Source organism: Elephantulus edwardii, unplaced genomic scaffold (genome assembly GCF_000299155.1).
Source record: "Elephantulus edwardii isolate Elephantulus edwardi_28Jun2011 unplaced genomic scaffold, EleEdw1.0 scaffold00167, whole genome shotgun sequence".
In the NCBI taxonomy this organism is placed as follows: Eukaryota; Metazoa; Chordata; class Mammalia; order Macroscelidea; family Macroscelididae; genus Elephantulus; species Elephantulus edwardii.
The window spans coordinates 5,746,770-5,757,692 of NW_006399917.1; positions in this window are offsets into that span (position 1 = coordinate 5,746,770).

Below are 10,923 nucleotides of genomic sequence, written 5' to 3' on the forward strand. Positions count from 1 at the left end.
GGCAGTGTAGTAGGATTTGAAATCAGGGAGTGAGATACCTCCTACTGTTCTTCTATTCTTAAGGAGTGCTTTGCTTATTCGGGGCTTTTTCCATTCTACACGAAATTGGAGATTGCCTTTTCCATCTCGTTGAAGAATGGGGTTGGTATTTGTATTGGGATTGTAAATGCTCAGTTCTAAATGACACCTCATTAGTTAACTCTTCTATGTTATAGTTCCCTCATTTATAAAACAGAACAAGTAGTAAACTGTAGTTTCTGTAATTATTAAATTAAGCACTTTGCATATTATAGATGCAATATAATATTGGACATGCAGTGAATGAATCAGAATCTTAGAAAAATGATGACATTATTCTCAAGGAAGTGGAATGGTAAATTTTGCTCCAAAAATTGAACTGAGGTTTCAAATGTAGCTTTTCCAGTGCTCTGCCATGAAAAATATCATCTAGTAAAAAGATTACAGTAAGTAAAGGGTTAATTTGCTTCTTATTGTCTGTGTAGTTTTGACAAATATTTCCCCTAGGATTATTATGAGTTGGAGAAGTGATAGATAAATTAAGATTTCATAACTTTTTTAATCCATAAATTAACAGTAATAAGCTTTAAAAAGAAAGAATTGAATAACAAAGCTCTCCATTCCAATCCATAATGCATAATACCTTGGCTGTTTCTTTTCCTGTATTTAAAAGATTCAGGGCTCTATAAATTCCATTTTAGTGAACTGATATTTTTAAGGGACACTGCATGGTTCAAAATCAGGAAAGGAGTTCAGGGGTGCATCCTATCTCCATACCTTTTCAATCTATATGCAGAACAGATCATTCAGGAAACAAGGCTTTATGAGGAGGAATGTGGCATCAGGATTGGAGGAAGACTCATCAACAACCTACATTATGCAGATGACACAACCTTGCTTGCTGAAAATGAAGAAGATCTGAAGCATTTGTTGCAAAAAGTCAAGAACTACAACCTTCAATATGGATTGAAGCTCAATATCAAGAAGACAAATGTTCTCACCACAGGGTCTATTGTCAGCACCACAATAGATGGAGAAGGGATTGAGACTGTTAACAATTACAGCTTACTCACCTCCACAATCAAGAAACATGACAACAGCAGTCAGGAAATCGAAAGACAAGTTACATTGGGGAAAATCTACTGACAGAAACCTTTCTAGAGTACTGAAAACAATGATGTCAATCTAGAGACTAAGGTGCACCTAATCCAGGCCATGGTCTTTGTAATTGCTTGCTATGCATTAAAGAACTAGACAATGACTAAGGATGACAGAAGAAGAATTGATGCTTTCAAATGTAGAAGAGTCTTGAACATACCATGGGCCACCAAGAAAACAAAGAAGTCTGTTTTGGAGATGATGAAGCCAAGTTTCTCCTTGGAGGCTAAGATTTTTAAGCTCTAACATACTTTGGGCACGTGACTGGAAGAAGACAGGTCCTTGGAGAAGGAATTCATCCTTGGAAGGGTTGAGGAACAGTGAAGGAGAGGAAGACCCTGTATGATCTAGATGGATTGATACAGTAACTGGGGAAATGAGGGATGGTGTGTTGGAATTGTTGAGACTGGCTCAGGACAGGGCAGGGCTCAGAGCTGCTATAAACAGGGTCTCTATGGGTCATAGGTGACTCAATGACACATTACAAAAACAACACATGCCTAGGTAACTCAAAGTTATAGCCTCTGACCCTTGAAACATACTCATGGTAGACATTTTTCTGACTTTACTATTTCCCATTCTTTGTTGTGGGCATATTCATGGTTATGATCTACATGGTAAAGCATTATCTTTTACCCTTCCTTTTTTCTGTCTTAAATAATGATATTCTGTTCCCTCTATTTTCAAGAAACAAAATAACTACAGAAGCTTGTTAGCATCCTAATTTGGATGGTTATAACCCATGCCTTTTATATTTGCTCCAAACAATCTCCTGAGGCCTCTCTACATACCCCCCTTGATCACAGAGTAAAGAAATAACATTAACTGCATAGTGAAAGTATATTTCTACTATTACATCTCTTACAACTGCACTGCTTGATCCACTTTTCTCTTCAGCATAGGGCTCAACAATAACAGCTCATATTGTCCTTCCATTTTTAAATACTTCCCACTTTTAGTTTCCATTTTCATTCTATACTAGTTATTTTGAAGAATCATGTTTTTGTCATTAGGTGCCATTGAGTCATCCCTGAATCATAGGACCCAGTGACCATTCAAATAAAACTTTCCCCAATCCAATGCCATCTTGCAATATCTGTTCTTCTTTAAGCCCACAGAACACTGCAAAACTGCTAGAAACAGTGGATCTTGAGGCAGAAAATTCTGAGTGGGATGTGTGGTCTGCTTTTGCACAAGGCACATGCAGACAGCTTATGTATGCCAGAAAACAGATCCTGCTCAGACACTCTTAATTCTTTGTGCTGATATAATAGAAATATCACAAGTGGGTGGTTTAAAGAAAAGAAAATTTTTTTAACAGTTTAAGATGTTTTAAGGCCAAATTTAGGACACTGACTGTATTTGAAAGTTCTCTCTCTGGTGTCTGTGGGGAAGATCTTTCAGTCTTTAGGCTTTATAATAAATGACATTTTATCCCCCAAAACATGTGTTGCAAATTCTAACCTTTGCAAAAATGTACATAAGTCCATCTGGGAAGAGTTTTTGTTGTTGTTCTTTTTATATTAGTGAGGGTATAGCAATAAAGAGTATGTTTTAATTGAATCATATTTTAGATAGCTGCCATTTAGAAGCAGAGGCCAGCAAAGAGGGAAAAACAGATACTCTGTGGAAATCCTCAAGGAATGCCAAGAAGAAATCAAATAAGAATTTCTCCCCCCATAACATGTAAAGAAAATTTTCTCCAGAGCTAATGCCCTAAATTCAGTCTTCCAGCTTCCTTAACCATGAGATACACACACACACACACACACACACACACACACACACACACACTTTTTTTAACTTGCTAAAGCCTCCTACTTATGGTATTTCTGTTATATGTAGCAACTCTAAGAAACAAAGACACCTGGTATTCCTTGATTCCTTGGCAATTTCTGTAAGGAATATACCTTCTTTCCATTTATACCAAATATGCTTTTTCTTTATCTCAAAAGTAATTAGTTTAAGACATACCATAATCTAATAAACAGAGCCCTGGGGGTCTAGTGGGTAAAAAGTTAAACTAGGAATCTAAAGACACTAGTTCAAATCCACTAGCTGTTCAATAGGAGAAAGGCCAAAAAAAATCTCATTCCATGTGTTTTATGACCTCTGAAATCCCAACGAAGAGTCAGACATAAGAAGTCAGTTCCAACTCCACAGCAATTGGTAAGAAGCTATGCTGCAATCCAGAAGGAATGCTGTTCAGATTGATAGTGTTCCATGGATGAAGGATGGGAAATTTCCTGTCAAGTAGCTAACTGCTTCTGAAAACCTGCTGGAGGGTCAGCTACGGGCCAGTTTCAACTCAAGAGCAAAGAATAACAACATCACAAACATATTGACATAATAAAGTTAAATTTATTTCCACATGGCTTTACAGCCACACACCCACAGTATGTTGTTAGGTTCCATCGAGTTCACCACAGCTCATAGCAATCCTATGATCTGAACTCTGCCCTATCAGGCACCAACCTCACCATCCCTGATAAACTTGAGTCCATTGCCGCTGTCACTCTGTTGATAAATCCCATTGATGGTATTCCTCTCTTTCACTGACCCTCCAGCTTTCCAAACATGATGTCCTTTTCCAAGCGCTAACCTCTCCTACCAACATGCTCCTTCCTAACAATATTTCAAAGTTACCATCCTTGCCTCTAAGGAACAGTCTGGTGCACTTTCACCAAAATGTGTTTGTTTGTTCTTTTGGCAGTCAAAGGCATCAGTTTTCCCTTCAATCTTAGTCAGTGTTCAACATTCAGGTGTATAGAAATGATTGAAAAGACCATAGGTTGAATCAGGCACACCTTAGTCTTTAACTGATATCTCTGCTCTTCAGCACCTTGTAGAGGTCCTAGACAGCAGATTTCCCCATTATAACCTGTCTTTTGTTGTTTTGACAGCCCTTACCCCACGTCTTGGTTGTTGATTCAAGAAAGATGAAATTGTTAACCTCTTTAACCTTTCCTTCATCTCTGGCCTATTGACCAACTATGCATATTTTTGTTTTCTACATAGTGAGATGTAATCCATGTTGAGGTCTTTGATCTTTTGCAGGAAGCACTCTAAGACCTCTTCATTTTCAGCAAGTGAAGTTGTGTTATCCACATAAGGCAAAGTGTTGAGGAATCTTCCATTACTGATGCTACATTCTTCTTCAAAAATCTAGATTATCTCATGATTTTCTCTGTATAAAGATTGGATAGATATAGAGAAAGTGTACAACTCTGACACACACCTTTCTTGATTTTAAACCATGTGGCGTACAGAGGTAACTTGTGGTTGCTGTGAAGCTGAACACTGTGACACTGATGTGTCAAATGCAACAATGGTTACCGATGGTGGACAGTGTTTGATGGCGCTCCATGGTTGAAACAAGCTTGGAAGCAGGAATGGCATCCACTTCCGTAAACAACTTGCCTCTGGAAACCCTATGAACCTGGAAAAAGGATGAAAGTCACACAAGTGTCGAGGACTTTCGTTCATAGGGTCACTATGAGTCACCTACGACTTGACAGCACTTAACAACAAGAAGAACAAGAACAAGTGTTGCGCTCCTGGTTTAGGTAGAGGTTTCTCAGGAGCTGTGGGATTTATTTTTCAATATGATTTACATAGCCATTGTTTGACCTGCCATATAGATGAGTAGGGATATGCAAAATAGGATATTTTAGCCTATCCACAAAAGAGATTCATCCTGTTGTTGTTCTTCTTATGTGCCTTTGAGTTGTTTGCAACTCATAGTGACCCTATGTACAACAGCCCTAAACCCTGCTCTATCCTGTGCCAATCACATTACCTCTAACACACCCATTCCGATTTCCCCAGTCACTGAATCAATCAACCTCATAGAGGGTCTTCCCCTCCTACGCTGTCCCTCCACCCTCCCAAGCATGATGTCCCTCTCCAAAGACCTGTCTCTCCTTACAACATGTCCAAAGTATGTCAGACGAAGCCCCAAGGAGCAGCCTGGTTTAACCCTCTCTAGGATGAATCTGTTTGTTTTCTTGGCAGTCCATGGTACATTCAATACTCTTCTCCAGCACCACAGCTCAAAGGCATCAATTCTCCTTCTATCCTCCCTAGTCATTGTCCAACTCTCTGATGCATAAAAAGTGATTGCAAAGACCAGGGCCTGTATCAGGTGCACCTTAGTATCCAAAGAGACACCGTTGCTCTTGAGTACTTTAGAGAGGTCCCTAACAGCAGACTTTCCCATCACAATACGTTTTTTGATTTTCTGGCTGCTGGTGCCAAGGGTGTTGACTGTGGAGCCGAGCAAACTGAAGCTGTGAACAATCTCAGTCAGTGGTGAGAATCTGTCTTCTTGACATTGAGCTTCAGTCCATACTGAAGGCTGCAGTCCTTGACCCTCCGCAGTAAGTGCATGAGGTCCTCCTCAGTTTCAGCAAGCAGAGTTGTGTCATCTGCATAATGCAGATTGTTGATAGATCTTCCACTAATCCTAAAGCCACGCTTCTCTTCATAGAGCCCAGCCTCTCGGATAATCTGCGTACAGATTCATCCTAAAGAGGGTTAAACCAAGCAACTCCTTGGAGGCAAGGATTCTGGGGCTTCGTCTGACATACTTTGGGCATGTTGCAAGGAGGGACAGGTCCTTGGAGAGGGACATCATGGTTGGGAAGGTGGAGGGACGGCGCAGGAGAGGAAGACCCTCTATGAGATGGATTGAGTCAGTGACTGGGGTAATCGGCATGGGTGTGTCAGAGGCAGTGTGATTGGCACACGCTAGAGCAGGGTTTAGGGCTGTTGTACACAGAGTCAATATGAGTCGCAAATGACTAGATTGCACATAACAACAACAACAACAACATTATACACTCCTTCATTCCAGAAATATTTTACTATCAGGCAATTCTTTTTTGGTACAGAGACTCTGTATTCCCTCCATCTTCTTTTGATTGTTCCTGTATCATTCAAAAACTTCCCCATATCATCTCTCAGATTTGTAACTACAGGCTGACATTTATTTTTAGTTTTTTCAACTTTAAAAATGCTGAACATGTTCCTCCCTCTATATTCTCCAACTCCAAATTTGTGCATATTCTACTTCTTCTTTTGTTTTCTTGAGCTGCCCTTTAAAATCTTTTTCCCAACTCTTTTAATTTGGTATATCTTCTCTTTGTTTTGCCTTCTCAACATTTTAGAGCAATTTTCATCTTCTGAAATCTGTTTTGGTCTTTTTTTTTCTCCTCTGTCCTTGTAATGACCTTTCACTCTCTTCCTGAATGATAGCTTTCATGTCATCCCACAACTCATTTTGATCTTTGACTAATAGTGTTCAATGCCTCAAACACATTCTTGAGATGATTTTCAATTCAGGTGGGGTAGATGCAAATTGGAAGGTCAGGTGTGGATTGGTTCCAAAAACTTTTGGAGGCTCTACTACGGGTCAGTTCTGACTCGATGGCACATAATAGCAATCCATAGTTAGAAATTAACACTAATCTGGAGGAGCATAACTTCATAGAAATATTTTCAATTATGATATATTCAATGTTGTAAGCTTCAATACTTGGTCTCGTTGACTTAATACTGCCATTTCTTTTCAGATACATTTTAGTATTCACTGTTTCAGGTAATTCATATCTCATTGGGACTCAATTTTCAAACTTGTACAAGGGTGCCTTGTCTTAAGATAAAATGTCATGTATAACTTACAGGAGGTAACAAGTAGTGCATTTTTACAGGATATGGCAAGTCAGTCACAAGAAACAGATTTTTCTTTTTTTAGTTTAGATACTCACTAGTCCATGATAAAACCTTACATCTAGAAGTATCAAGGAAATATTGACCTACTACATTTTGAAAGAAAAATAGGTTCAGAGGAATGGATTGTATTAGGTGTATAAATGTCCCTGTGTCAAAGAAGTATTCTTATCCCATACTTGGTGTCAGTTCTGTACCTATTAACATCCTTTCCTCTTTTACTTACAGAATCTGCCTCTGGACAGTTAATAATACCCAAAGTTTGACAGCTTGTTATAGTTCTAAATATTCTCTTGAATTCCTTTCACTTAACATTGAAAGTAGTTAAGATGATAACTGTTTAGTTTCATACTGAAAATGTAAAAAATATTTCAACAAATGTGTTATTTTTATTGATACTGTTTGGTATCATCCAATTTGGCTCCAACTCACAGTGATCTTATGTGCTATAACTGCATTGAAACAGATGCGAGAGAGAATGGTTTACAAGGGATATATGATCAGGTATTGTTGTCATGACAGGAGTCCAGAACAAAGGCTGCATAGTGGAGTGGACTTGGGGGAAGGGAATATATAACAATGAAATAATTTTTCTTTTATTTTTCAAAGAGAAGTGAGAACTGGTGGGGAGGGGGGCTGGGAAGAGTGGACAGAGAGAAAAGTGCAACAATGAATGACTGGAAATTAAACCAACAACAACAAAAATACCAAAAAAATCCAAAATGCAGCTCAATTCTGTGTGGTCTTTACTATATTTGCTGCATTAATTGTTAAAGTAACTGTATCAATCCACTTCTCGACAGGATTCCTCTGTTTTTGTTGACTCTTTACCAAGCATATTGTCTTTCTCTAAGGAATTTAAAATATTTTTTGTTTTTCAATTTTTATTTTAATAATTTTAATGAAAATTTACAGGAATTTTGGATTTCCATTCATTCATTGCTGCACTTCTCTCCCTGCGCAGCCCTCCCCCCCACCCCAGTTCGCTCCTCTCTTTGAAAAGGTAAAAGAAAAATTCTTTCTTTGGTATACAATCCCTCTGCACCCCTCCCAGTGCCCCAGGTACACTACTATGCACCCTTAACTCTGGACTCATGGTAATGATGATACCCTATCATATATCGCTTCTAAATTATTTGCTTCCTCCTCTGTTTCAATGCAGTATACATAATTTATCAAGTTTTTCTCAGTCTTACCCCAACCCTGATATCCCAAACATTAGGTAAGGTGAAATATGATCATTCTTACTTCTAAGGAACATTGTAGTTGAACTTATTTCATGAGAAATTGATTTGTTCCAAAGTACATATTCAATATTCTTTATGAGTACCACAATCTAAAGCCATTAATTCCTTATCTTATGTCTAACATTCACATACATATGCAGTGACTGAAAATATCATAATATGGGTCATGTTAGGTTGGAAGCACAACCCCTTACCTCTAAGCCACCAGAGCTTCCTCATCTTTGAACTAGATGGCACTTAACAACAGTAAAAATAGTCATGATTGGGAGACCTAGTGTTACATAATTATGTGATTAACTGCTAACTAAGATAGACAGTTGAAACAATCCAGATGCTCCGTGGAAGATAAATGTGACAGTATGCTTCCACAAAGATGTATAGCTTTGGAAGCTCTATGAGGCAGTTCTGTACTGTTCTCTAGTGGTCCAATGAGTCAGTATTGATATCAGTAAGACTTATGTTTAGCAGCTGGGTCCTGTGTAATCCCAAAGACCTTTAGACGTGAAAGAGAGACAAGGGATCCAAGGAAGTTTTAAATATAGAAAAGTAGTCAGAGATAGATGTAACAATATTGCTAGCTTTGAAAATGGATGGAGGGATTTGAAAGCCGAAGAATGTAAATTGCTACTAGAAGATGAGATCAACCAGGAAATAGATATTTTCTTTGTTTTTGTTGTTGTTATGTGTCATCAAGTGGCTTGCGACTCATGGTGACCCTATGTATAACAGCCCTGAAACCTGTCCTATCCTGTGCCAAGTGTACTGTCTCTGACCTACCTACCCTCATTACCCCAGTCACTGTATCAATCCATCTCATTGATGGTCTCCCTCTCTTTCTCTATCCCTCCACCTTTCTAAGCATGACATCCCTCTCCAAGGACTGGTCCCTCTTTGCAACATGTCCAAAGTATGTCAGACAAAGCCTCAGAATCCTTGCCTTCAAGGAGCAGGTTGGCTTCACTCTCTCTAGGATGAACGTGTTTGTTATCCTAGCAGTCCCGGGTATATTCAAAACACTTTTCCAGCACCACAGCTCAAAGGTATCAATTATTTTTCTATTATCCCTAGTCATTGTCCAGCTCTCTGACACATAGCAAGCAATTGTGAAGACTATGACCTGGATCAGGCACATTAAAAGACAATGGGAGGAGTATATAGAGTCACTGTACCAGAAGGAATTGGCTGACACAGAAAAATATCATGAAACAATATATGAGTAAGAGCCTGTGGTGATGAAGGAAGAAGTTCAAGCTGCTCTGAAAGAATTATCAAAAGCAAGGCTCCAAGAGTTGATGGCATAATGATTGACATATTTCAACAAACAGAAACTGCTCTGATTGTGCTAAGTTGTGCCAAGAAATCTGGGGGACAACCACCGAGACAGCTGACTAGAAAAGATCTACATTGGTTGCCATGACAAAGAAGGATGGCAAGGCAGAGTGTGGAAATCATCAAACAATGTCATATGCAAGCAATATTCTGCTGAAAATAATCCAAAAACAATTAGAGCAACACATCAACAGAGAACTGTGAGATATGCAGTCTGGGTTGAGAAGAGGCCATGGCACTAGGGATATTATAGCTAATTTAAGGTGGGTTTGGCTGAAAGCAGAGAGTACCAGAGAAATGTCTTTCTGTGTTTCATTGACTATACAAAGGCTTTTGATTGTGTGGATCACAACAAACTGTGACTTAAACTGAGCAGAATTGGAATCCCAGAACATTTGATTGTGCTTATGGGAAACCTATACACGGGACAGGAGGCAGTTGTCAGAATAGAGCAGTAAGACATTGCATAGTTTAAAATCAGGAAGGTTATATGTATGCCAGGAATGTATTTTGTCTCCATAATTTTCAATCTATATGTACATATTTTCCTTTAGAGATTCAAAAAAGAGACATAGCCCTGCCAGCACAATGATTTTAACCCAGTGACTATGATGTCCCTTTCCAAGGAACAGCCTTTTCTAGCAACGTGTCCAATGTAGGAAAGACAAAGCTTTACCACCTTTGCCTCCAAGGAGTACATTTTTACCAAGACATATATCTCTTTGTTTTGTTTTTTTTTTACAAATCCATGGGATACTTATTTCTCTTTTCCAACACCAAAACTCAAATGCATCAATTTTTCTTCTGTCCAGTTCTCGGATGAGTAGCAAATGATTCAAAAGACTATGACTTGAATAAGGAGCACTTGTGGTGCTGGAGAAGAATCTTGAACATACCATGGACTGCCAAGAAAACAAATAGGTCCATATAGGAGAGGGCGAAGCCAAGTTTCTCCTTGGAGGGTAGGATTTTGAAGCTCCGTCTCATATACCTTGATCATGTGGCCAGAAGAAACTGGTCCTTGAAGAAGGACATCATGGTGGGAAGGGTTGATGGACAGTGCAAGAAAGGAAGACTTCAGATGTGATAGATTGATAAGGTAACTGGGGCAATGGGGGTAGGCATGTCAGAGTCAGTGAGACTGGTTCAGGACTGGAGAGATTTCAGAACATAGAATGCATAGAGTTGCTATGAGTTGCAGGCAACTCAAAAGGGTAGATGAACAGCACAGGAGTGGAAGACCCCAGATGAGATGGATTGATACAGTAACTGGGGTTGGTGTCAGAAATAGTGAGATTGGCTCAGGACAGGGCAGTGTTCAGAGCTACCATATACAGGGCTGCTATATTAAATGATCCAGGAAGTACTAAAAAAAGATGGAAGGAATATACTGAGTCATTATATAGAAAGGAATTGGCAGATACACAGGAATTTAAAGAAA